This window comes from Pipistrellus hanaki (assembly GCF_964339955.1).
Source record: "Pipistrellus hanaki genome assembly, chromosome: X".
NCBI lineage: Eukaryota > Metazoa > Chordata > Mammalia > Chiroptera > Vespertilionidae > Pipistrellus > Pipistrellus hanaki.
In genome coordinates, this window is record NC_140524.1 from 93,735,565 (window position 1) to 93,763,399 (window position 27,835).

Sequence of the window (27,835 nt, forward strand, 5' to 3'; positions counted from 1 at the left end):
GAGGAGAGGAATATATACTGGGCACATAAAACAGGTATTTACCTGGCTGATTATCCATTCATTCATTGGTTTGTTCATCCACTCACTAATTCAACCAATATTTACTGATCATCTACTATGTGCTGAACAAAAGAAACATTTATTAATCGTTTACCATATGCCAGATACTATATGAAGAGCATTGTATCCATTGTTTATTAAGCTTCATGATACCCAGTTTATTACTCCCATTCTTGAGATGAGTCTTATAGATTGATTTTCACCATCTATCATGCATCCTAAAAAGGGGGTCTGATTTCAAAGTTAGTGATGTCACCTACTTGTTATACTGTGTACCCCTTCCCTCCCACTGCACCCTCCAGGACACTGCACTCCCTGTGGGTATTAGGGTGACATATTCTGACCATGTGGATGGTGAAAGCAAGCATAGCAATGGGGCCCTATTATGTCTTCTCCTGTAGACATAATGAAGAACAGACTATTCTATGGGACAACCCCATAAATAATGGCAATGTTATCTGTGCCATGCTTACACAGACTTACTAGGCTATTGAAAGTTAGTTCTACTGAAAGGATTTCTTTACAGTGTAGAGAAAGAGAGGAGCCATTTTGAGTTAAATTAAGAAAACAGTATCTAATATTTTCAACATAGCTGCATAAAAGAATAAAGGGTAAGAATAAAACACAGTGGATTTTATGACCATGAAATTAACCCCAGGAAAAGGACAAAGGAACATCAGTAGGAAAGGACCTGAAGCATGGCTATACACACTTGTATTTATTTATGACAAAATGCAATCAATTGATGACTTAGTATCATTATACTCAGTCCTGCTTGTTGCCAAGCTGAGCTGAAATATTCCAATATGCTTGAGGTGAAGCTGCAGAACTTTCTTCTGAGAAAGGCTGGAGAAGGGAAATTAACTTTTTGTGATATTTATTATCATCACCCAACCAAGGCTGTTCAGCTAGACACATGAATTTTTAATGCAAACTTTAAAGGATTTTGCTTTTATGAAATCCATGTTGACCTAAATTTAACTCCAGTTCTAGTTTCAGAAGAACTTGGTTTTAAAGATTCTAAGGAATGCTGTTTTAAAATTAGCTCCAAGATGATCTTGTAGTGTTACCCAGGGGTGAGGTTGATTTCATAGCCTTGGATCTATGATTACAGTAACAGGGAATAATATCAACTCAATGAAATATCAAAAATGTACCAGAGTTACCAGAAACAATTTTTTATTACTAGACATTCTCAGAGGAACTTAATGATTCTTTTCTCTTGAACAGATTCTAATAATGTAAAAACTCTGATAGAGGCCAATTTGTTCTTATTCTACAGGAATATGAAAACCTAAATTGTCAAGGTAATTGATCTGAATGCAAAATGAGTACAGCATTGTTTTAAGCCAAGGAATTATTTTTATTTCTTGTAGGAGAAGTTTTAAGGTGGTTTGACTTTGACTCATCAAATCTTTTCCAGCAAATTAGTCAGATTTTAATTTTTCCATGGTCATGGTTTGTGGTCAGAAAGGGAGAGGATTTCTTAATGTTGATTGATTCAGTGGGCTCATAAGCAATGTATACCCTGAACCAGACATCATTTAGCCCTTCACTGGTTAGATTATTTCCCCCTCCTTGGGCCACCACTTTGTCACTTATCTTCACCATGTATTGCTCAATGATTTGATCCAACAGACTGTTCATTGTTTGAAGACTGAGTGAACAACTCCACAGTGCCAAACACTGTAAAAACCACAAGACTCAAAGTCCAGATTATAACTATTATAGTACTGTAGACATGTAAGATTGACCAGCATCTCCTTCCAGGGAGAAATAGTTCAAAAATAGTAGCAGGAGACTTCAGTATCCCACTTTCAACAATGGATAGAACAACTACACAGAAGATCAACAAGGACATTTTCTTAGTCGGTTTGGGATGCTATAAGAGAATACCTTTTCCTGGGTTCCTTATAAAGAACAGAAATTTATTTCTCACAGTTTAAGAGGCTGGGAAGTCCAAGATCAAGGCTCTGGCAGATTCAGCATCTGGTGAGAACCTGCTTCCTAGTTCATAGATGGCTACTTTCTCATTGTGTCCTCACATGCTGGAAGGGGCAAAGGAGCTTTCTGGGGTCTCATTTATAAAGGTACCTCATGACCTAAATAACTCCTGAAGGCCCCAACTCCAAGTACCATCCCATTGGGGGTTAGGTTTCAAGATATGAATTTTGGGGTGGGGGAATAAACATTCAAAACAGAAGAGATGATCAACTATCCAACAACAGTGAAGTAAACATTCTTCTCAAGTGCACACGGCACATTGTCCAAGACAGGCCATATGTTAGGCAATAATGCAAGTCTCAATAAACTTAAAAGGATTGAAATAATATAAAGTATGTTCTTGGACTATAATGGAATAAAATTACAAGTCAATAGCAGAAGGAAGTTTGAGAGATTCACAAGTTTTGGAATTTAACATACTCCTGGGTAACCAATTAGAGAAAAAAATCACAAGGGTATTAGAAAATACTTTGAGATAAAAGTAAATGAAAATACAACATACCAAAATTTGTGGGATGCAGCAAAAGCAGTACTTAGAGGCAAATTTATAGTTTTTAAAAATATATATATTTTATTGATTTTTTACAGAAAGGGAGAAGGATAGAGAGCTAGAAACATTGATGAGAGAGAAACATCGATCAGCTGCCTCCTGCACACTCCCCACTGGGCATGTGCCCACAACCAAGACACATGCCCCTGACCAGAATCAAACCCGGAACCCCTGAGTCCGCAGGCCAATGCTCTGGCTACTGAGCCAAACAGGTCAGAGCCAAATTTATAGTTTTAAATGCATTTTCTGAAAAATCTCAAATCAATAACCAATTAATCAAATTAATATGAGCAACTCCATATTGGGGAAACATGCCTTTGATCATCCTAGAGTAAATTACCCATATCTACATAAATGGCAGATGACTAAACTGATATATGAATAAAAATATCATCCCTTTCAAATGGTAGAATACAATAAGTTTAAAAATATACTCATATAAACATTATATCAGTATATAAGAAGATAGGAAATTAAGTAATCACCCATAAGATCACAATTTTAGCATAATACTTCGATAGCTTCTCTCTAGTCTTTTCCTTTGGGTTTATATATGGGATGCAATAAAACAAAATTGCTAACAATATGATATTTGGGATCATTACTTTGTACCTTTGTAATATTCAGCTCCACATCTCTATTTCCTCGTTTCACTGAAAGTAAAAAACAGCATTTCCCTCAGGGGTCTTCAAACTACGGCCCGCGGGCCACATGCGGCCCGCAGAGGAGTCTGATCTGGCCCGCCAGGTTTTTTGGGCAGTGAGCGCAGCCGAGGTGTTACAGTAGGAATTAGTAGTTCATATAGTCCGGCCCTCCAGCTCTCTGAGGGACCGTGATCTGCCCCCCCCACTTTAAAAAGTTTGAGGACCCCTGCCTCATAGGGTACTGGTGAAAGATTAGGAAGATGTGTTTTAAAAATTATATCCAGGCACAGCTCCTGGGATGGGGTAAATTTAGGTACTCAGTAAATGGGAATTGGTTTTCCTTTTACTGTTTTCTTACATTCATAGCACTTACATGACTTTCTATCTTTTCCACTATCTATTTGCTATAGCAGCATTTTTTTTATGTGGCTTTGCAGCCTTCAGAGTGAAGATGATTTATTCTCTTAGGCTCTGACTTCTCATGATTTCATAACCGTTTCCTTCTGCCAGAAGACAGAGGACATATTTCTTGTTTTCCATAGAGCTACACTTAAAAACCCCCACAAACCTCTGACGTCTCCAAATGTCTTCACTGTGGTTTGCTGGAAATTATTTTGTCCTCAATTTTGAAATATTCCCAGTTTTGACCCAATTACAGAAGCTCTATTCACTTTCTCCAAAGGAAATGTTTTTGTGCTGAGATTTTTTTTTTCACTCTCGAATGAAGTCAAAATTCATTTGATTTATGGTGCTCCTTTTTTTTTTTCTTTTTTTTTTTTTCCCCTCTTCTGCTCCCCACTTAGAATAAAGATGGGTTCCGTAGTAGTTCTGAACTGCATCAAGGTTTTCATTCATTTTCCTGCCTGGCAAGTTGTTGTTCTATGCCCTGGTTACAGCGTGTGTGGGCATACAGTACTCTTGAGGGTGATGGTAAGGAGCCTTTAGGCTGATATTGATAGTTGTTTTAAGAGTCTATCCACAGAAAAACACACAGAAGCTATCTGGATGGATTGGAATTGGTGGGAGAGTTTCCAGGAAGTACACAGGGGACCAGAGAAGTACATCTGCTCCAGCCAGCCTGGTAGAAGGCTGAGGTGACTCAGGGTCCAATTCTGTAGAACCTCATACACTGGCACATAGATTCCCACGGGCTAAAGGACACCGCTGGCTGGCACTTGCCCTGCTCCCAATGCAGTGGAATTCACGACCCTATTTCAGTGGTTGGCGGGACACAGAGGAAGACAATTTGATGTTTGAATAGTCACAACTAGGAGGAGGGATGGGATGCTACTGTCATCTAGTGGGGAGACACAAGGAGTGCTAGGAAATGACCCACAATGCCCAGAACAGCCTTCCCCCAACAAAGAATTACCCAGTCTCAAATGTTAGTGGTGCTGAGAGTAAGTAACCCTGATGTGCCTACTTGAACAGCCGATGTCAGGACCAACTTGTAAACTTTCCTCTCCAAGCAATCAGTGCATTGCATTTTTACAGAAAAGAAAACATTAATAAAAGAGAAAGGAATTAATTGTCCAATATCTATCATCTCTTCACAGTAATCAGAAACTTAAGGATAAAGCACTCTTAAATATGATGCTTTTGTCAATTGGAACCTTGGCTCTCAAACCTAACTGGTTCCAGAAGGCTGTTTGAGAAGCCATTTGCTTGAAAACAGAATCATGTTTTCCCATTAGAAATAGTGTAAGTTGAATTCATTTATTCTAGACCCCCAAGTAATTCCCTGTTTTAACCTTTCTTATATACATTACATGTCTAATGCACTGTTACATCTATAAACAGACATTTCTTTTTGGGTATTTATCGAACCACCTAGCCTGAAACGGATCATTTTCAGCACTGGTCTTTCAGGAAGTCAGTGTGAATCTTTGCTTTTTCACATAGTATTGCCTCTGAAATGCTGTCACTGGCTAACTGCGTTTCATGTCTCCAAATCAGCAACAGTTCTTCTACCTCTCTAATTGCTCATGATCATCGTTTCTTCCACACATTAAAAAATTAGCATTTCTTTTTGAAAAAAAATATTTTAAAAATATATTTTATTGATTTTTTTACAGAGAGGAAGGTAGAGGGATAGAGAGTTAGAAACACGACGAGAGAGAGACATCGATCAGCTGCCTCCTGCACACCCCCTACCGGGGATGTGCCCACAACCAAGGTACATGCCTTTGACCAGAATCAAACCCGGGACCCTTCAGTCCGTAGGCCTATGCTCTATCCACTGAGCCAAACCGGTTTTGACAACATTAGCATTCTTCTTCTTCTTCTTTTTTTTTTTTTTAAAATATATTTTATTGACTTTGTACAGAGAGGAAGAGAGAGAGATAGTCAGAAACATCAATGAGAGAGAGTCATTGATCAGCTGCCTCTTGCACACCCCCCACTGGGGATATGCCCGCAACCAAGGTACATGCCCTTGACCGGAATCGAACCGGGACCCCTCAGTCCCCAAGCCGATGCTCTATCCATTGAGCCAAACTGGTTTTGGCAACATTAGCATTCTTGATGGCCCGTTTTTGTTTTAAAATTGTGCTAATTGTCCATTTCACCAGTAACAAAAGCAAAAATAAAAGCACATAAATATGCATAGCACAATTTCCTTAGATATTAACAAGGTGAGGTTTAGGGGTAAACTGCCTCATCTTGGTGTACTTTTTCTCCTTTGTGGCCTGAGTGATGCTTTTTGTCATGCTGATGGATCAGCGTGAACAGGTTGTGAGGTTGACTATAGAGACATTTTTTTCCTTGAACAACTTGGTTGAGAACCAATTGTTTGATATGGGAGATGTTTGAGAACTGAGGTTTAACCATATATTTATGGTTAAATATACATATAGTACATATGAAATAATCCTGGGCCTATAGTATGAGGCCTTAAACACAGTTATTTTTTTGTAGCTTACTTTTTCCACCTCAAATGTTTCAGAAATCAGGCTATCTCAGCAATTCATCATGTCTTTAAAAATACTAATATTAAGCATTAGTAATCATCAGCATCAACGACATCATATTTATCATCATCATTATTAGCATTACCATTAATATATGCTCATTATATGCCTGCCATCTTGTGCTGTGCTTTCACATACATTATTTCATTTGCTCCTCATGCTGAATGCATGGGGTTGATGCTATGAGGTCTATTTCATTTATGGGGGAAAAAAGGACTGAGAGTTTATGTCACTTGGCCAAGGCCACCCAGCTTGTAAGTCACGGAGGTGATATGCAAACCATCATCTGTCATACCCCACAGCCAGTTCTTTCAATCACTATCACCCATTGCATTCTTAAAAACTGTTCTTTTAGTTGTAGTCTTCCAGGCTTTGCAAATACTTCACTGTGTTAGGTCAAAGTAAAATAAGCAAAGGCTAAAGAGACAGCAAAATTGTCACTTTCACAACTCTGACATGTTGGTTTATTCGTTCATTCATTCATTCATTCATTCACGTATGCATGTATAGATGCATCACTCCATTCAATGAACATTTAAGCGTAAAGCATGCACCAGGTGCTGAAGATACCAGTTTTGGGAATGCACATATGATTTAGACATAGTGTCTACAAGGGTACATTTAAATAGCCAGCACATAGCATGGAAGCTCTTTATAAGGGTCCTGAGAAAAAGGCAGGGTTATTGTCTGTGAAGGTCAGAGAAATCATGAGAGAGAGACTGAGAGAAAGGCAAAGGAAGAAAAGGAAAGAAAGGAAAGGGGGATTGAAGAGTGGGGCAGACAGAACAGCAGTGATTGAGGCAGTGCTGGGTGACAGGGACCTGGCCCAGTCCTGACAAAACTGCAGCAGAGGCCTCTGTAGAGTCTACCTTTGCTCTCAGGATGAGCAGGTTGAGTGAGGGCTTAGCAGGTGGCTCTCTGTCATCCTGAGACAGCCATCCCCTACCCATGAGGCCCTTTCTCTCCTTCCTGCTCATGCTGTGTGCAGCCCACGCAGCAAAACAGAGAAGCAAATTCCAGGCTGTCTAATCAGGCTTCACCGCATTGTGACAGCGCTGTTTTTTGAACTCTGTCCACACATGGCATTTGAGAAGAAGGAATCAGGAGGAGCAAATAGAGACTTACACATTTCAATTGTACTCTCTTGCCGCAGCTCCCTGCCTGTGAACTACATCCTACAACCTTTGGTTTAGGGCTTTATGCAGATGGCGTGGTGGTGGCTGCTTTATCCCAGGCAGGGTTGGTCAATTGGCTTCTCACCGAGGAAAATTTCTATTAAGCGGTCGACAGATTGGAGTCGCTTTTATCCACGCAGGTGGCATAAAGGCTGTTCAGAACCGTGCATCTTGAATGCAGAAAAAAAAAAAAAACCAACAAAAAAACAACACAGCAGAACACAAGCTGTCCTACTGGCCAAATGTCATTGGATGACTTCTGTAGAAAGGACCATGTCACTTCCTTCCAGCCCAGGGGGCCTCCCCTGACATGTATGTAGCAGGCACAGCCAAATCCTTAACAAGGAATACACATTTGACTGACTAGCTCTTGCCTGATTTGCAATTTTGGATACAAATGATAGCAATCATGGCTGCCCTTTACTTCTAGAGGCAACAATTAATTCCTGAAAACTTACCAAATGGATTTATTAAATTCTGAGCGTTCAAACATACATTTATGCAGCCTCAATTAATTTTCATTTCCTAATCATTTTGTATGCCAGCTGCTTGGAATTTACCTTGGCTGAATTAACCTTTTTCTTCAGAAGGCAAGTTCACAGCATGAACTTGATTTGAATGGGAAGGATTAATGCACTGGCATGAATTCACTCATTTAATAAGTGAACATCTGTGTACCCACTGCAAGCTAAGCCCTACAACAGTAGAGGTAGGTGATACAAGGCAACCCCCTTCAAGAACCTCACAGTCTAGCTGAGTGAGGATATGAGAGGGGGACATTAGCACCTAATGGCTGCAGCAGGAATGAAGAAGAAATAAGACACAACCTTTGAATATAGGCGATGAAGATTCTATATAGGATGCTGGAAAATAGATCTACTGAAGAGCATACATGTTAGAGGTGATTTAGGCACAGGTTCATGTTCTGGCTTTGCCATTCCCTTGGTCTGTAATATGGCATAATTGCTCTGATTCTTTTTCTGAAAAAAAAATGATAAAAAGTACCCCTCGTTTGTCCCTACCCTAAGGGACATTTAGTCAAGTTTTGAGACATTTGGTTGTCACACCTTAGAGTGGGTACTATTGGTATCTAGTGGGTAGAGGCCAGGGAAGCCACTGAACATGCCACAATGCACAGGACAGCACCCACAAGGAGTGCAGACAGTGCTGACAGAGAAACACCAAATTACATAGTGTGTATAAAGTGCTTTGCACGGCGGCAGCTATTATTGTTACTAATGAGAGTATGCAACCATCGGAAGGAACTTAATTTATGACAAGGGCAGTGGATGTGCTGGATAGAGTGGGACACACCTATGCTCTGCTTCCAGCTATGTCTCTGACATTGGATGAGTTCCTGATCACGCTGAGCCACACCTATATATATATAAAAGCCCAGCGACCGAATGGCACAATGAACAGAATGACTAGAACAACCAGTCGCTATGATGCTCACTGACCACCAGGGGGTAGACGCTCCATGCAAGAGCTGCCCCCTGGTGGTCAGTGTGCTCCCACAGGGGGAGCGCTGCTTGGCTGACCGGGATGAGTGGTGCTTCCACAGTGGGAGCAGCCACTCAGTGGGCGGGTCCACAGCTGCTCGGTTGACTGCTGACTGGGATGAGCGGCTGCTCCTGCAGCTGGCTCATCCCTGCAGGCCACGCCCCCAACCAGTGCATGAATCCGTACACCGGGCCTCTCGTTTATAAATAAGAACGATAATACTAATCTTGATAGGGGACCATAAAGAGAGTGAATTGACTCAGATGGGTCACCCGGCATGAACTGGTGTCCAGAAAGTGTTCATTCCCTTTGTTGTCTCCACAACTGCTGATGCCCTTTGCCCACTTTTTTCCAAGGGTAGGAGTTGGTTGGTTGTTTTTTGAAGGAAATACTCTCTAAAGCAGGGGTCTTCAAACTACGGCCCGCGGGCCACATGCGGCCCGCAGAGGAGTCTGATCCGGCCCGCCAGGTTTTTTGGGCAGTGAGCGCAGCCGAGGTGTTACAGTAGGAATTAGTAGTTCATATAGTCCGGCCCTCCAGCTCTCTGAGGGACCGTGATCTGGCCCCCACTTTAAAAAGTTTGAGGACCCCTGCTCTAAAGAGTAGCTCTGCCTATTTCCCGAGGGAATATGAAAAAGCTTACTGAAAATGAAAACCCATTAGCTGTGACTCATATGAGCTCACTGAAGTATCTGTAAGCATCCAGGAGGATCTTTTTCTCTGCCACCACCTACCACGGATCCTTTGAGCTTAAGCCAGTTTGTGAGATGATTTCTAACCTACAAGTATCCTCTTTGTCCTGGAGGAGGCACTGCAGTCCCATTTTTCAAAACCTGCAGCAGACACGATTTCCAAAGAAAATCAGTTTAAGAAATATTTGGAGAATCAACCTGCGATTCTCTTCCTGTCAAGGAAAAGTGAAACAAGGCATTTCAGACACCATTTTACTGAAGGGGCTCAATGTCTGAAAAGAGGCATCCCATTTTTTAAGCAATTGTTTGTACACAGACTATATACTATTTTAGAGTCTGGTTCAGAAACTAAAACAAGATCCATGTTGATCAAAACACCCAAAAGTGCTCTAGAGGTCTTCTCTATGACATCCTGCCTTGGCTTATGCCCCATTCACACCCAATTCTCACCTATTATTATTCTCAAGAAGTATTTTCTCCCTAACTCCTGATGTTACTTGATTTGATAAGTAATGTCTACTTATAATAGTGAAATAGGTAGGTGAAAATAAATAATAGGTAGGTCAGTAATAAATAGGGGTGCCAAAGAAGATGGAAGCATGGAGACTCTGTGAAATGGAATCATGAGCTAGGCAATGAGGAAACAGAAGTTTGTTTGGAGTTTTGTGGCAAAAACTAAATCACATCCTCTAATTAGAGGCTAATGTGGCAATAATATTAACTAGCCCTCACAATTGATTTTTAAGAATTCCAAAGTACTTTTGTGCTCACTCTCTTTTTCGAGGTTCACAACAGTTGTCCGAGAAAGGTAGGGCAAGAATTGAATTTGTAGTTCATTCTTTTTTTTTTTTTTGGTTCTCTTTTAAAAAACAAATCTTTATTGTTCAGATTATTACAGTTGTTCCTCTTCCCCCCCCCCCAATGCTCCCCTTCATCCACACCCTGAGCATGTGTAATAACAGGGAATCGAACTTGTAACCTTTTTGGTGCACAGGAAGATGCTCCAACCAACCGAACCACCCGGCCGGGGCTAGAGTAGTCATTCTTGAACTTTCTTGTGCATCAGCATCATCTAGAGCAGTGGTTCTCAACCTTCCTAATGCAGTGACACTGTAATGCAGCGGTTCTCAACCTGTGGGTCATGACCCCTTTCACAGGGGTCACCTAAGACGATCAGAAAACACAGATATTTACATTACAATTCATAACAGTAGCAAAATTACAGTTATGAAGTAGCAACAAAAATAGTTTTATGGTTGGGGGTCACCACAACATGAGGAACTATATTAAAGGGTCTTGGCATTAGGAAGGTTGAGAATCACTGGTCTAGAGGGTTTCCTGAAATTGATAATGCTGGGCCCTACCTCCAGAATCAGAGTTTCTGATTCAGTAGGTCTGGGGTGTGGCTGAGAATTTGCATTTCCAATAAGTTCCCAAGGGGTTTCTGCTGCTGTTTTGGGGGCCACACTTAGAGACCCACTGACTTAGAGCCATCAATCTAGGGTTGGCAAACCAGGGCCCACAGACCAAAAGCAGCCCATCATCTGGTTTTCTTTTTAGTTAAACTTTTTATTTTGAAGTAACTCCAGATTCACATGCAGTTGTAATAAATAACACAGAGATATCCATGGATGCAATGATTGGGAAGAAAGAATAGGAATCTCCATGAAAATATTTCTAAGGAAAAACTTGCCAAGTTTCCAATATATGCAGAGACCAAAAAGCCAGGATTGATAATCTTCATTCAAGCATACTGTGATGGATGTCCAGGTAGAGGAAGCAAAACACAAAAGGGGTTCTAAATTTCAACTGTGTCCCATACAAGACAGGACCAGGATCCCAAGTACTTGGCTGATTGATAGGCATTTGCATAGCTCTTCTCAAAAAGTAATTATGACATAAAAAGTGAAGCCAGTTTCCGAATAACTGAGTTGTTCAGCCCTGGACTTTGGGTTAGAAGGACCTATTCTAGTTAACTTTGTCCTAGGTGAGGCAGCAAGTTTCTGGATATAGTTAGACCCATGGTCCTCACCACTAACTGCACACTAGGGTCACCTGGACTTGCTTGAACCCCCTTTGACCAATTAATTCTTTGAGGGAGGGGTATATTTCATGAGACCCCCTGGTGAGTCTAAGGCAGGGGTCTTCAAACTGCAGCCCGCGGGCCACATGCGGCCCGCAGAGGAGTCTGATCCGGCCCGCCAGGTTATTTGGGCAGTGAGCGCAGCCGAGGTGTTACAGTAAGAATTAGTAGTTCATATAGTCCGGCCCTCCAGCTCTCTGAGGGACCGTGATCTGGCCCCCACTTTAAAAAGTTTGAGGACCCCTGGTCTAAGGACTTGGGTCAGAAGGACTGAGAAAGAGGATGTTTCACAGATCCTCCCTGGACAGACCAGAGTGAAATCTTTCTTGCTTGGAAAAGTAATTCTTGGGTTGAATGTCAAAGTTGTTGGGATGAAAGTTTCTAAATGAGGAAAACAGCCTAGCATTCTTAGGGAAGTCATGCAGCATAGATGTACACTTATTCAGAGGATGATCTAGTGGTGAGCCACAGCCTCTGTTTGGGATAGAACACGGGGAAGAGATGCTAAGTTATTCAGACTGCCACATGAGTCAAGAGCAATAGCCATATTGGGCTGAGAAGAAGCTGAGTACGCTCTGGTCCCCACTAGTGAGTATGCTGTGCCTTGTCATTGTGATATGTGACTAGCCACCAATATGTAGAGTCATATTCTCATAGATCAGAGAGGATCATCAATGTCATTTAGTTCAACCAAGACCCCACAGCCTGGTAGGTCCTTTCTATACCCCCTGCTTTGTATTATAGATATGACCCCTATTCTGGAGAGTCACTTGGGTTTAACCATGAACTGAGCAACTTTTAACCCTTATCCCAATCCTGTCTCTAAAAGCTGCCAGGGATGTGTTCCCTCCAAATAATCCCAGTTGCATTCTTTGGAGTGACTCAGTAAGTAGAGAGTCCAAGGAAGTCCCCATTCTATTGGAGTTTCTTTTAACAAGTTCAGTCTCTGGTTGTAAACATAATATAAGTGGATTATGTTTTCAGTGTGATGTGCTAGGGCAGTGGTTGGCAAACTCATTAGTCAACAGAGCCAAATAGCAAGAGTACAATGATTGAAATTTCTTTGAGAGCCAAATTTTTAAAGCCTGAACCTCTTCTAATGCCACCTCTTCAAAACAGACTCGCGCAGGTCGTGGTATTTTTGTGGAGGAGCCACACTCAAGGGGCCAAAGAGCCGCATGTGGCTTGAGAGCCACAGTTTGCCGACCATGGTGCTAGGGAGTAACTGATGGGTCATCCAGCTATGTTGGCTTGTTCCCACAAAGCTGAAACAATGAGTTCTCAGAACGCCAGCTTTCTAGAGTCTGGACACTCACTATTTCAGAAATACCCAAAGCAACATGGTCTTACCCTGAAGCTAAGATCTGGTTTTGGAGGAAGTGCCAACTTTTTATGATTCTTACCAATAGTAACTATTCATTAACATAATATAAGACTGGACTTGGCGTAAGCTAACTGTATTAGTTATATATTGCTGTGTAACAAATTACCCCAAACATAGCAGCTTAAAACAATAATAAAAATTATCTCAGTGTTTTTGTGGATCAGGAATTCAGAAGTGTCTGAGCTGGGTGGTTCTGGCCTACAGTCCCTCATGAAGTTGCAGTCAAGATGTTGGCTAGGACTGCAGTCATCTAAAGTCTTGACTAAAACTGGAAGGTCTGCTTTCAAGATGGTGCACTCATGCTACTGGCTAGTTGGCAATGACAGTATCAAGGAGGACTTTGTGCCTTCCCTGGTGAACTTGGCCATTAGGATGTTTGGGAGCCATCAACATGGCAGCTGGCTTCCCCCAGAGCCAGTGATTTAAGAGACAGCAAGGCAGAAGTCTCAATGGCTTTTATAACCTAGCTTTGAAAGTCACTGTCCACCATTTCCGTGATATGCTATTGTTTACACAAGTTGGCCCTACTCAATGTTGAAGGGAACGACACAGAGTATAAATACTAGGAGGCAAGACTCAGTGGGGTCCGTGAGAGGATGCCTACAACTGCAGCCTACCCCTCTTTTAAAAAAAATTGTTGAGTACACTGAGGTTCAGAGAAGTGAGGTTTGCCCAGTCAGAATGTTAACATTTCAGTTTTTGATTTTCTTTCAATCCCACTAATCCTTTTAAACTGTCATTTTGTTTTTTAAATATATTTTTATTGACTTTAGGGAGGAAGGGAGAGAGAGAGAGAGATAGAAACATCAATGATGAGAGAGAATCATTGATCAGCTGCCTCCTGCACGCCCCCTACTGGGGATCGAGCCCGCAACCCAGCATGTGCCCTTGACCAGAATCAAACCTGGGACCCTTCCTTCAGCCCACAGGCTGATGCGCTATCCACTGAGCCAAACTGGCTAGGGCTCAACCCCACCAATCACCATCCACAGTTTCTTGTATTTATTTAAACACCAAGTGTTGTTTATCTTTGAGGAGATTAGATAGATTATTTCCAAATGTAAAGCCAGTTTCCCTCGTGTTTTTAACACAGGAAGCCTTCATAAACCAGACAATCTATAAGCAAAGTGTATACCCCAAACACTTGGGAAATGTTTTTCTTCACTTCCTTGCCTCATTAGGGATGAAATGCTCCAGATGGAGAAAAAAAAGAAAGCAGAACCTCTTAGGGAAGGCAAATCCAGTGCTTAAAGGATCAATTTTAGCCTTTGCACACTGTTCCCTCTCCTTGGCTTATTCTGAGGGTGAAAGCAAGAACCATCAGAACAAAGAAAACAAGAAACATGAAAAAGCAGAGAATATCATAAAAAGTCAAACCAATGCAAGGGCCATGCTCCTCGGGACTGGCTGTCTCATTAATCCCAAATGAAAGACAGCGATCCAGCCACATGCACTCCCCATGAGAAGCCGAGTTGTTTTCTTTCCCTTCTTTTTTTCCGAAAACACAGAAAAATACATGCGCAGACACCCACGCACGGATTTGGAAGCACAAAACTCAAAACTGTGATAAATATGATCAGAATTCTTTTCTTTTCAGGATCCTCTCTGAAACAGCCATCTTCTAAGAAAGGCAACAACCAGAAAGAAACTTCTTGTATATTCTCCTTCTCCATTAAATCGGCTAAAAAACAACCCAGGCCTGTCATCTCTCATCAATGTAACCAGTCAGGAGACATGATGATTTTCTCCCTGCCTGACCTATTTTGTCTAATGGGGCCCACTCCTTTGCCCTCTGACAAGCTACCTTCTCTCCCGAGTTCCATTTATAGCAGGGCTTTGTTCACGGTTAAATCCTTAGGAACGGATCCATCTCTCTCCCATGGTTTACTTCCCTTGTTCAAGAAACGACGCAATGCGATCAGACTGCCCACTTCTGCTTTATTTAAACTCATATTCTTCCCAGCCCACAAAATACTGCAAATTGACAGGTGAGAACAGTATGAGCCCCCATTGTCCACCCAGCAGTCTGTGGTCACTTGCAATTTGTCTTGTATTTAGTTCTCCAAGTAATGCCTCTATGACCTGTGGGAATTTTCCCAAGTCCCTCATAGCACTTTGAGATCCGGAGCTAAAAAGCTTCAGTGAGGAGCCCTGGGCCTTTGCTAATGGTGAAGGGCCTCCTCTCTGAATCCTCAGGCAAGAGCCCTTGGTCAAGAGCTATGAGTTTCTGATGTCTGACCCTCTCTTCATCTCGAAAGAAGGTTTACAAACTCCATTTATCCACTGTTCTTGTTTCTGTCACACAGGTGACCTCTCTGAACAACTGGAGCATTAATGGCCCAAAGCTGTCAAAATGACCTGTGCACTTCACTACTCAAAACCTCTTCTCTCTTGTTTTTCTTTTAGTTGCCAGAGCCCTGCAGTCAACATATCTTTCAAAAAAAAAAAAAAGAAAGAAAAAGAAAAAGAAAAACACACAGAAGTGATAATGTCACTGCCCTGCTGAGCATCCTTCACTGGCTCCCCATGACCCTCAGGGACTGCACTAACTGACTCAGACTCACCAGTTTCCCCCCATCTTACATTTCTGCCCATGCAGGGGATTCCTTGCTCCAACCCTAGTGAACTTCTCCCAGTTCATGGAGGTGCCACGCTGACTCTAGGCTTTTACACATGCTCAGAATATTCTTTTCCAACCTCTCCTCCTCCTCTCCTACCCATCATTCAGGGCTCAGTTTTTTTTTTTTTTTTTAATAAATCTTTATTGTTCAGATTATTACAAATGTTCCTCTTTCCCCCCCTCCATTGTTTCCCTCCACCAGGTTCCAACCCCACCCTCTGCCCTTTCTCCACCCCCCATTGTCCTCATCCATAGGTGCACAGTTTTTGTTCAGTCTCTTCCCGCACACCCCACTCCCCGTTTCCTTGAGAATCGTCAGTCCACTCCCCTTCCATACCTCTGATTCTATTATATTCACCAGTTAATATTGTTCATCAGATTTTTTAATTCCCCTGGCTTTTAGTTTCACTTGTTGATAGTTACGTATTTGTTGTTCATAATTTTTATCTTCTTCCTCTTTCTAAAGAACCTCCTTCAGCAATTCATATAATTCTGGTTTGGCGGTGATGAACTCCTTTAGCTTTTTTTTTTTTTTTTGTGAAGCTCTTTATCTAGCCTTCGAGTCTGAGTGATAGCTTTGCTGGGTAGAGTATTTTTGGCTATAGGTTCTTGCTATTCATCACCTTGAATATTTCTTGCCATTCCCGTCTGGCCTGCATGGTTTCTGTTGAGAAATCAGCTGACAATCGTATGGATGCTCCTTTATAGGTAACTACCTGCTTTTCTCTTGCTGGTTTTACTATTCTCTCTTTGTCTTTTGGTCTTGGAATTTTAACTATGATGTGTTTTGGTGTGGTACTCTTTGGATTCCTTTTGTTTGGGTTCTGTGTGCTTCCTGGACTTGTAAGTCTATTTCTTTCCCCAGGTGGGGGAAGTTTTCTGTCACTATTTCTTCCAATATTCTTTCGGTATCTTGCTCTCTCTCTTCCAAGGCTCAGTTTTAATACTATTTCTGAAAAGCCTTTTCATAAAGTTCTTTAAAGTGGATAAAGCATTCAGTTTCCTACGTTTGACCCGTCACAGCAGAGCCCATCACCAGGAAGTAGTGGATTACCATCACTTATCTTATTGTCTGCCTTTCCTAGAATCTAGATGTTCAGTCTCCTGAAGGGAGGTAACTTGTCCACTGGTATATCTACAGAACCTAAAACATTGTCTGGCATATAAAGCAACTAAAATAATACTAGGCATCTGGTTCCACTGTTAAGACAATTTAAGCACAGAGCCTCACCTAAAAGAAGCAGACTCCTGGATAAAGACAGAGAACAGACTGACAGCTCTCAGGTGGGAGGAGAATGGGGGCTGAGTGAGATGGGTGAAGGGATTAAGCAAAGAAAAGAAGAAAAACTCTGCCCTAACCAGTTTTGCTCAGTGGATAGAGCGTCGGCCTGCAGCATGAAAGGTCCCAGGTTCGATTCCGGTCAAGGGCATGTACCTTGGTTGTGGGAACAACCCCAGTGGGAGGTGTGCAGGAGGCAGCTGATCGATGCTTCTCTCTCATTGATGTTTCTAGCTCTCTATCCATCTCCCTTCCTCTTTGTAAAAAATCAATAAAATATATTTTTTTAAAAGGAAGAAAAACTCATAGAAACAGAAAACAGTATGGTGATTGCCAGAGGGAAGGAGGGTGGGGGGAAGTAGAAGTCAGTATAGGAGGGATAAATGGTGATAGAAGGAAACTTGACATTGGGTGATAAATATGTAATACAATATACAGATGCTGCATTATAGAATTATATACCTGAAACCTATGTAATTTTATTAATCAATGTTACCCCAATAAATTCAATTAAAAAAGAAAACTTTCTAATCTTAGAAAAAAGAAACAAATTGACAGCCAAAAATGGGCTCAAAAAAGAATGCAAATCTTCATCTAAGAGACATTTACATTGTAAAGCACACAGTTAAACTACCTAAAAATTACCTTGTCAGCCCAAAGATTCCTTCATCCTAAAGACTTCTTAGCCCAAATTTCTCTTCATTATTTTCCCCATATCCAGTTTTCCAGTGATTGTCCCAGTCCTTTTTTTTTCTGTAATTTTTACTCTAGTCACACACACACACACACACACACACACACACACACACACAATATATATATATATATATATATATATATATATATATATATATATATATATATCCTCATCCAAGGATATTTTTTATTGATTTTTTAGAGAGAGAGGAAGGGAGAAAGAGAGAAACATCAATGTGAGAGAGAAACATTGATCGTTTGTCTCCCGTATGTAGACCAACTGGGGATTGAATTTGAAACCTGGTTATGCGCCCTGACTGGGAATGGAACCCACAACCCTTCAGTGCATGGGTCGACACTCCAACCAATTGAGTCACACCAACCAGGGCTTATTCACTCATTGTAATTCTCCTCTGCACCCATTTAGAGCTCCGCCAACCACCAGCTTGAGGTGAAGATGACAATGACTGAATCTTGCTTGGAAGGCAGAGGGGGATGAAGGGATGTTCTCACTTATAATCTCTTTGTGGGTCTTTATCTCCAAATAAATAGTAATAATAAATGCACATTTATTGAGTATTTACTATGTGGGAGGCGTCTTGCTAAATGCTTTAATATGCTATCCTCACAATAATCCCGTGAGCTTGATACTATAATTTTCCTATACTTCGGAAGAACACTTGCCCCAGGTGGCACAGCTGAGAAGCAGGAGAGCTGGGATCTGAAGGCAGGACCTGCACAAAAATGTGTCCACAGCAGGCACTCAGTCAACTTTTGTTGCATGTATACGCAGGATCCACCCAGGAAGCAGCCTGGAGACAGGCAAGGCAGGAGGCATTATAGCAATTCCTCTGATTGTTGCAAGCATATGTCAAAGCTTTATTTCAAAGTTGCTTCAGGAGTCTTCAGAAAACCAGCTCAAAAACTTAGAATAGGAAGAAAATGCAGTTAGATAATACTGTTAGGCCAGGTACAAGTGGTCATTAAACAATGTGACAAGGCTTATTGAGTGAGGCGAGCAAACCTAATTTCCCAGAAGGGGCTCTGCATCTCATAGTTCATCAGAAAATCCCTCATATATTTTACCAAAAATGCTTTCCAGAAGGGGCCACTCATCGCCCCAGAGCACAAAGCTGTCGCGGTACCTCAGGACCGTAGCCATTTGGGCGGATAACTCTTTGAGGTGGGGCGATTCTGGGTACCACTGTAGGATGCTTAGAGCAACACTGCCCCCTATGCACAAGATGCTAGTGGCACCACCTCCTCCTGGTTATAGTAACCAAAACCATCTCCATGTATGGCCAAATGTCCAGCAGGGGGAAGATGTGGCCTACTGCCCTCCATTGAAAACCACTGCTTTAGACCCTTGATCCTCAGTGTGGTCTATAGACAAACAATAGCATCCTTTTGGGGGTTTGCTAGAAATGCACAGCCCAGGTCCACTCCAGACCTCCTGAATCAGAATCTGCAATTTAACAAGACATCGGACAAGTGCTTGCTTCTATGTTCTCCACTGTGGCTGTACATCAAAGGCTTAGGGAGTTTAAAAAAAATACTGATTCCAGTCCCAGGGATTCTCATGTCATTGGTATGGGGCATCCTTTGCTTTGGGAGTTTTCAAAACTCCCTAGGTGATTCTAATGTGCAGTCAATTTGAGCTCCTGTTCTGTGTGGTTAAAAAAAAAACAAAACCTCACAACTGTGGGAGTGATTTATAATAGTCTATAAAAAAGACCCCACACTTCCAAAGTTGCTAACCAATTTTTAAAATACTTGTGGGGATGATTTAGGGGGAAAATGAAGTCATTGATTAAGCTTCCCCAGACAGCATTTTAAAGAAGGCAGAGCTATCAAAATCATCCCACAAAACCTTGCCGATTAAAAAAAATTCTGTACTTGAAAAAAATTAAATAGAACACTCAATCAAGGAAATTGCTTTGCATGAAATATACAATTATGTAAAGAGCCCATGCAAGTTGGGAAGCAAAATGCTAACACCTTAATATATAAACAGAAAACGGAAATGAGCTCACAATTCTCAAAAGTGGTTGTGTAATTAGTAGAGATGCATGAGAAAATGTACAGCCACACTAGTAATCAAAGAGATGCTCAAAAAAATATAGTTATCAATTTTCCTCTAATAAAATTCACAGAGAAGAGTGGAAAAATGATAATGAAATAGACACTTGTTAATTCTTTCAATGGATGTTGAGTGTCCACTGTATAGCAGGCACTATACTGGCATGGATGATGAGGATATGGGTCTTTGTAAACAGAGAGAGGCCCAAACCAGTTTGGTCTAGATCAGAGGTTGGCAAACTCAAATACCAACAGTACAACAATTGAAATTTCTCTTGAGTTAAACTTCTTCTAATGCCACTTCTTCAAAATAGACTCACCCAGGCTGTGGTATTTTGTGGAAGAGCCACATTCAAGAGGCCAAAGAGCCACATGTAGCTCGCGAGCCTCAGTTTGCCAACCACTAGTGAAGGGGAAAGAGGTTCAGACAGGCTTTTAATTCTGGACCAACCATTAACTAGCTGTGTGACCTTGGACAAGTGACTCAATCCTCTGAATTTTAATTTCCAAATTTCTAAAATGAGAAATACTGAAACTCTAGTTCCATTTACTTTTGAAAGTAGTTTTACTATTTTAGAAGATTATGAAATGTTAGAGTTATATCTGCCTGACGGTACATCAAAGGTCAGGTTTTTATTGGGTTCTGAATCTTTGGGTCACTCATTACCACCATCTCTCTATATAAAAGGCTAATATGCTAAGTGTCCCTCCTACCCTCCAACTGGTTGTTATGACATGCAATGACCACCAGGGGGCAGATGCTCAACGCAGGAGCTGCGGAGCTGCAATGACTTGGCAGTGGCGGTTCTCAGGTGATGCACCCTGAAACAAGAGAGGAGGGAGCCCAATCCCTTACCGGGCCTGATTCCACCTTTGGCTGTGGGTTATGTTGTTGCTGGGGCACTTTCGGCCTCGAATCTGTTTACTGAACACTTACATTTGTATTCCAAACCTTGTACGACAGCAACTTTGTAGAGTGCCCTCTCACACTCTGGGACCCTTCAGGGGATGTTGGAGAGCCGGTTTCAGCTGATCCCCACAGGCCAGGCTAAGGGACCCCACCTGTCGAAGGGACCCCACAGACACCCTTTGAGCCATGGCACCACCCCAGGTGTGGCCAGCTGGGGAGGGAGAACAGGAGGTTGGCTCCAGGCATGTCCAGCCCTCTCACCCAGTCCCGTCCTGCTGGCCACCTTCTAATTAATTTCATTTCAATGTGCACAAATCTGTGCAGTGGGTCACTAGTTATTACTATAAAAACACAACTGAGCAAAGTCTATCTGTTGTAAGGTGATCACCATGACAATGTGCTTTCCTGAATGCCTTCCTGGAAAGAGGTAGGGAGGCCTACATTAGTTTCATAGGTTCTGTTAGCTTCATTTTAAGGAACTGGTTTTCTATTTGGATGTTCCAGAATCCCTGGCTGCTACAGACTGTTTCTAGACAGTTCTAAGAGGATGCTGGGTATTTCTCATGTAAGCACCATTGTCTTTAGACCTCAATACCTCGGGCCTGACAAACAAAGAAGGGTTTCACTATCTTCAGAAACTCTGAGAACCTCAGTTAAGATAGCAATCACCTTGACTTATTTATTACTTTGGGGTCCCCTGGGCATTATTGAGCTATGTTTCACTAGTGAAATCTTGGGTCAGCGTTTCCCAAGTGAAGTCAATGGCCCTTTTATAAATAGGAAGTTGTGCTCTGAAGGATGGTGAGAAATTGACCACAAAACCAGGATCCGCCAGTGGTCTTGATTATGCCCCATTTTCCACCAAGATCTCCCCAAATCCAATGTTATCACAGCTTTTAGCCCCCAGCTCTGACTTGATATTTGATATAACAAATTCTCAATACAATAGGATTTAAAAAACCCCAAAATCTTTTGAACTTACTTTAACCTGGACCTGCAACTTGCCTTTGCCTTAAGGTGACTTCTAGTCTCCACCTCCAGTACATAACACTACTCGAATCTTGATTTCAGGAGCAGAATATGCCCCCTCAAAAAAGCCCCACTCTGTGTGACTCACGCCTTTCATGCTTTTATTAGGTATTGGTGGAGACATTTTAATTTTTATGTTAGCCACACAAGGCTTTATGCACAAAAGCCAAAAGCCAATTTTGGTGGATGCTTCATAGTCTAAGACAAATTTTGGAAGTTCTTACTTCGAGTGTTCTTTCTTTTATTTTCTGAGTGGCTGTTTGGGATACCAGAAAGAACTCTGAGTCTGGAGTTGCCTGGGTGCAATTCCAGGCTGTGCACTCTCTGTCTTCTGATTTTGATGGGTGAGGTTCTCAGGAGCCTTAGTTGTAGCTTGCACTGCTTTCCTCTTCACACGGTCATGACGTGCATGGGACAATGTGTGTGAATGTGCTTGATAAACCAGAAGGCCCCACCAATGCCTTCTAACAAGCTCCAAAGCATCAACCAGTTTGCTCTGGGGGCAGGGCTGGCTGTTGCATATGCAACTGGACAGAACATGGGCATGGCCTTTCTCTTGACTACTTACTTGAGTGTCACTGTGTTTATGGTTCTATGATTTAGCACCACGTAGGAGGAAATACTCATTGTACTGCCCCTGAGTGCGTGTTGAAAGGACAAAATGCAGACAAGTGTTGAATGGAGTCTATTTCGTAAGTGATGTACGTGGGGCCATGGCGACCATGTAAGTAACACAGCTATAAATGGGTCATAGCAAAGCGTAAACATCACATGCTCCTCAGCCTGGACATAGGGTGATACAGGGAGATAGTGGGCATATCACCTCTTCACCAGCCAAGGTGAGCCTTTCCTAAACTAGAAGTGAGGCTTCTGTGTCTTTTGGTTTTGGGTGCAAAAGGTGGCTGGGGTATCTGGAGAGTGACTTTTTAGCAGGGTGCCTCGCATTCCTCTTTGCTCTCACAAATGTCTCCCATGGGAGAACAGGACACAGGAGAAGAGCTGACAGCTGGTGCCTAGGCAGCATAGCAGCGTGGCCCGGGATACCACCCAACACACTTGCATTCCAACAACCTGACAAACAAGTGAGCTTTCCAGCCTGGGCTATTTTAGCTCTGGATCCCTTCCCATTGTTCCAAGTTCTAAATTCGAGCACTGACCCAGGTCCCTGGATTCTTGGATTCTTGTATTTCAGTAACACATAGCCAATCGGAGTACACACTGAGTCCCCCAAGGCCAAGGACAGAAATGCTAGTCCTCTGGGGGCTTTGAACTTCTGGAAGGTCCTTGTGTGACCTTATCCATCATCAGTGTCCTGGGTGGCTGGGCCCTCTGGGATTCTACTGGGACCTGGGAGAGGGGAGCTGGCAAACGTGTGCAGGGTGGTCTGCAGAAAGCCAACTGCAATGACTGCTTCATTCCCTCTACTGCCTCCTGCTTTGCTCTTTCTATAAGGAAGAATGGGGTTCACTTTGTAGATTGAATGAGGTAATGGTGTAAAGCCAGTGGTGGCATGCCTGGCACAGAGTAGATATTCAAAACCGGCAACATCACCATCAGCTACTTGCTCCTTCACCTCCACATAGAGTACAGGCTGACGGCACTGGTCCAGTTCCCCCCTCTTCAGCCAGGTTCCCAGGCTTCCCTTAGGTCACAGACATACTGGGCAAAGGGGAAGAACACTGTTCCCTTGGGCCAGTGTGACATAAAGAGTCCCAAGCTTTTGCTTTTTTAAATAATATAGCCACCTTGGTGATCCAGGCAAAGTGAATAAAGGTTTGTCTTATGTTTTCAAAACTGTCTCAATGTCAGAGAGATCCATAAGCTGAACCAGTCGGGAGGGGCACCTTAAGGCTTTTATTTTTAATTTTTAAATATATTTTATTGATTATTTTACAGAGAAGAAGGGAGAAGGATAGTTAGAAACATCGATGAGAGAGAAACATCGATCAGCTGCCTCCTGCACATCCCCCACTAGGGATGTGTCCGCAACCAAGGTACATGCCCTTGACTGGAATCGAACCTGGGACCCTTCAGTCCGCAGGCTGATGCTCTATCCACTGAGCCAAACTGGTTAGGGCACCTTAGGGCTTTTATACAGTCACTGTAGAGTTGTTGCAAATGGCTCATCCTAAATTTCATAGGATAGCCATAAATTCACTACCTGGGATAGACAGGTGGTGGTCAAAATCCATTATCAAGCCTGTTACGGAAATGGTTCCCACTTCTGGGTTGCAGATGGTGCTTCACAGTCTGGCCACTTCTCAGAGAGAAATCACACCTCATAGAACATGCTTCAGTGACAATGTGCAATGAATCATCATCACCCCTTTGGTGCCGCTCAGAGAAGTCGAAGGAATGTCTCGGCTTCAGGGCAGCTCGTCATGGCCTCTCGCTTAGCCAGACACTGGCCATATGTCACCCAGGACAGCGACTACAGCAGGAAAATGACTTGAGCACACACAAGCCGTCACGGGGCTATGGCAGATCCATAACACCATGAGGGACTAGCACATCACGTCAACACTCCTGATTTACTGCATCTGTTGCCCCTTGCCCATCCCTGCTGCTTAACATTGGAGAATGTGGGTTTGGCTGTAACTCCAACTTCAGTTCTTATCCTCTTCTCACTGCTCCAGTGGTCCAACTCATCAGCCCCCAGCCCCTGCTATGTGTCAGGTGCTGTGATAGGCAATGTGATGTCAAAAAGAGTAGGTCATGTTCACACCCTTCAGAAGGTCACAGCTTAGAGGCAGTATAGCTATGACAGGAGAGCTATGAGAGAAGATTATGCTTATTGTAAAATGATTACAATGCAGCATGCTACAGGAAGAGACATGGAGGAGATTTTAGTAAAAAGTTATAAGCAAAGGGGGAGAGGCCTGAAGGCTCTTGTTATGTTACAGAAACAGTAAGTGACCAGCAAACTCAGTGTACGGTGTATGAGTTAAAGGGGTCAGAGACAGGCCCACATGTTGGGCCAGATGAGGCTGTAGAGTTGCTGGTCAACAACATGCATTTCACCTGGAAATCCTGGACTGGGGAGGAGGTGGTATCTTGCTTCCTTGGGGACTGGCATGGACTAAAAATTGAGTTTCTAAAAAATGCTAGAGTCCAGCAGGCTTGGCTCAGTGGTTGAGCATCGACCTATGAACCAGGAGATCACAGTTCGATTCCCAGTCAGGGAACATGCCTGGATTGATATTTCTATCTCTCTCCCTCTCCATTCCTCCTTGAGATAAATAAAAACATACATATTTAAAAAATATATTTTATTGATTTTTACAGAGAGGAAGGGAGGGAGATAGAGAGTTAGAAATATCGATGAGAGAGAAACATCGATCAGCTGCGTCCTGCACACCCCCTACCGCAACCAAGGTACATACCCTTGACCGGAATTGAACCTGGGACCCTTCAGTCTGCAGGCCGACATTCTATCCACTGCGCCAAACCAGTTTCAGCTAAAAACATATTTTTTAAAAATGCTAGAGAAATAGAAGAGCCCGTGCTGACTGCTGGTGATAATGGTTTTCAGTTCTGAAATGAAAAATACCTTCTACCTTTCCCACTGGTTCGAGAACAATCCAAACCTTCCCTGTTAGTGGAGTGGACGGAGCTCAAGTTTGGGTACTTAAGTTCAAATCCTAGCTTTTCTATTTACTGGGAAGGAGACGTTGAGATACTCTGCTAAATGACACAACAGGCTTTGTAATCTCTAGAGAAATACACAGCACAGCAAAGCTTTTGAAAAGACCTCTACTATAGAATTCTCCTCAGGCCTCAGCAGCCAAAACTGGGGCCCATGCCACCCTAGTGGTAAGAGAGCCTGACAAGTGTAGTATTTGATGAGTGCAATAAAGAACAAGGGTGAAAGTGGCTGTGGGTGGATATGGAGAGAGCCACGCCACAGTGTCTGCCACAGCGGGGAGGGGGGGACGACTTGTCTGTGGAGTTTTCTTTCTTCAGCCATTTGTAATAGGAAAAAATGTGAACATTCCATCTCCCTCCCTCCCTTCTTTCCTCCCTCCTTTCCTTCTTCCTTTCCTCCCTCCTTCTCTCTCTCTCTCTCTCTCTCTCTCTCTCTCTCTCTCTCTCTCTCTCTCTCTCTCTCTCTCCCTCTCCCTCTTTCTTCTTGTTAATCCTCACCTGAGGATATTTTTTCCATTGATTTTTAGGGAGAGTGGAAGAAAGAGGGAAAGACAGAGAGAAATATCGATGTGAGAGAAACACATCTATTGGTTGCCTCCTGCAGGAGCCCCGACCTGGGCCTGGGCCGGGGAGAAGCCTGTAACTAAGGTACATGCCCTTGACCAGAATCGAACCCAGGATCCTTTCATCTGCAGGACAACACTTTATCAAACCGTCCAGGGCTGAGCATTCCATTTATTAGAAAAGGTTCAACCCATTCACATAAGGGAAGACACACAATTAATGACGGTAAAGAAAAATGAAAAACAAATGTGTAAATAATGTCCCATGATGCCTGGTTACGTTACAAGAGATTTCAAAAGAGAAATAGCTCCCTATCAATGAGCTTTTGCTGCATAACTAACCACCCCCAAATCCAATGGCTTAGGACAAAATCATTCTTATTCCGCCCCATATGTTTGGGGCCCAGCTGGTCTAAACTGGAATCACTTATGCGTCTGTGGCAGCTGGGGACTCTGGGATAGATAGGGTTTGGTTGGGACACATTAGCTGGGGTGGCTCAGCTCCACATGTTTCTTGTCCTTCTGGGATCATCAGGTTAGCTTGGGCATACCCTGCTCCTGGTAATGGCAGAAGCACAACAGAATAAACAAAAACATGTGATACCGCTTGAGGCTTAGGCTCAGAACTGGCACACCATCACTCCGGCCTTATTCTGTTGGCTGAAACAGGCCAAACTCAGATATGAGAAATGATTCCTCAGCCACAATAGCAGAATACTAAAAGGTGCCATGGACATGGAGCTGGGTATAGGGAGGGGAGGAGCACGGGAGCCATGATTGCAAATTGACCACAGGCATGGAAGGTCTTACAAGTCATAAACATACTCTAATTCTTCAGAGGGAAGCTGTCCTAATATAGTTTGAATTGAAATCAATAGAGCCAAAGTTTATGATTATACTTTCTACTCACAGTTCACTTTATTTATTTTAAAATATATTTTTTACAGAGAGGAAGAGAGAGGGATAAAAAGTTAGAAACATCAATGAGAGAGAATCATCAATCAGCTGCCTCTTGCACAGCCCCTACTGGGGATGTGCCCACAACCAAGGTACATGCCCTTGCCTGGAATCGAACTTGGGACCTTTCAGTCCGCAGGCCAACAGTCTATCCACTGAGCCAAACCGGTTTTGGCTCACAGTTCACTTTATATTCATTGAATCGAGAGATGAAGTGTTCAAGTTCGACTTTGACTTGTACCTATCATACCGATTTACAATCTGCCCCTAAAAATATCTCATGAAAACTAAACTAATGCTTTCTTTGGTTTCTCTTTTGCAGGCATGATGTGAAGAACTGAAGAGTGAGAGAATAGGTTAAAATGAAAATAGCTCACTAAAAATTTTATATATTTGTATGAAGATTATGAACCTCCTGAATGCCTGAGACTAGCAGAAACGTCCTGTTTGTACATTTATATCTCTTCCTTCTAGCTGGCTGCACTTCATACTTCAATTTGTTTTCATGTTTGGCACCTTATAGAACACATAGTTCAAGAATCCACCTCCTGGAAGGTGTAGTTTTGAGGAAGAATATAATTTTACAGAGAGGGATATGGTCATATGCATAACAGTGATTGTGATTGGAAGCTCTATAAGCTACTTCCCACACTATTTTGGTCATTATTTGAAATGTATTTTAGTTCTTCACCTTCTAAATTATGTCAATAAAGTTTTTATGAGTTCAATAAATACGCAAGTAAATGTAAAATATGAATCAAGACTAATTAATTTTCAAAACTTTAGAGAGCTACATATTCCCCCACATGGACAGAAATTCTATATAATAAAAGCCTAATATGCTAAGTGTCCTACCATTCGTTCGACCTTTAGACCAGACACTATGATGCACACTGACCACCAGGGGGCAGATGCTCCGACTGGTAGGTTAGTTTGCTGCTGGGGTCTGGCCGATGTGGACTGGGTGAGATGGGTCAGACACACCCTGGAGCC

General features: G+C 42.5%; 1 protein-coding gene across 4 annotated transcripts in view; it reads left to right on the top strand.

Moving 5' to 3' along the window:
* The window catches only part of SMPX (small muscle protein X-linked), a 53,777-nt gene extending 26,184 nt beyond the window's left edge, over positions 1 to 27,593 (top strand). For 2 of the 4 annotated variants that reach the window (XM_084869801.1, XM_084869803.1), the window contains exon 5: positions 27,165 to 27,593. The gene's annotated coding sequence lies outside the window, so the exon portion shown is untranslated. Of the gene's footprint in view, positions 1 to 18,086; positions 19,725 to 27,164 lie in introns of those variants that run through there. The other 2 variants (XM_084869802.1, XM_084869804.1) reach the window with 2 other exon arrangements.
* The last annotated feature ends 242 nt before the right edge of the window (positions 27,594 to 27,835 follow it).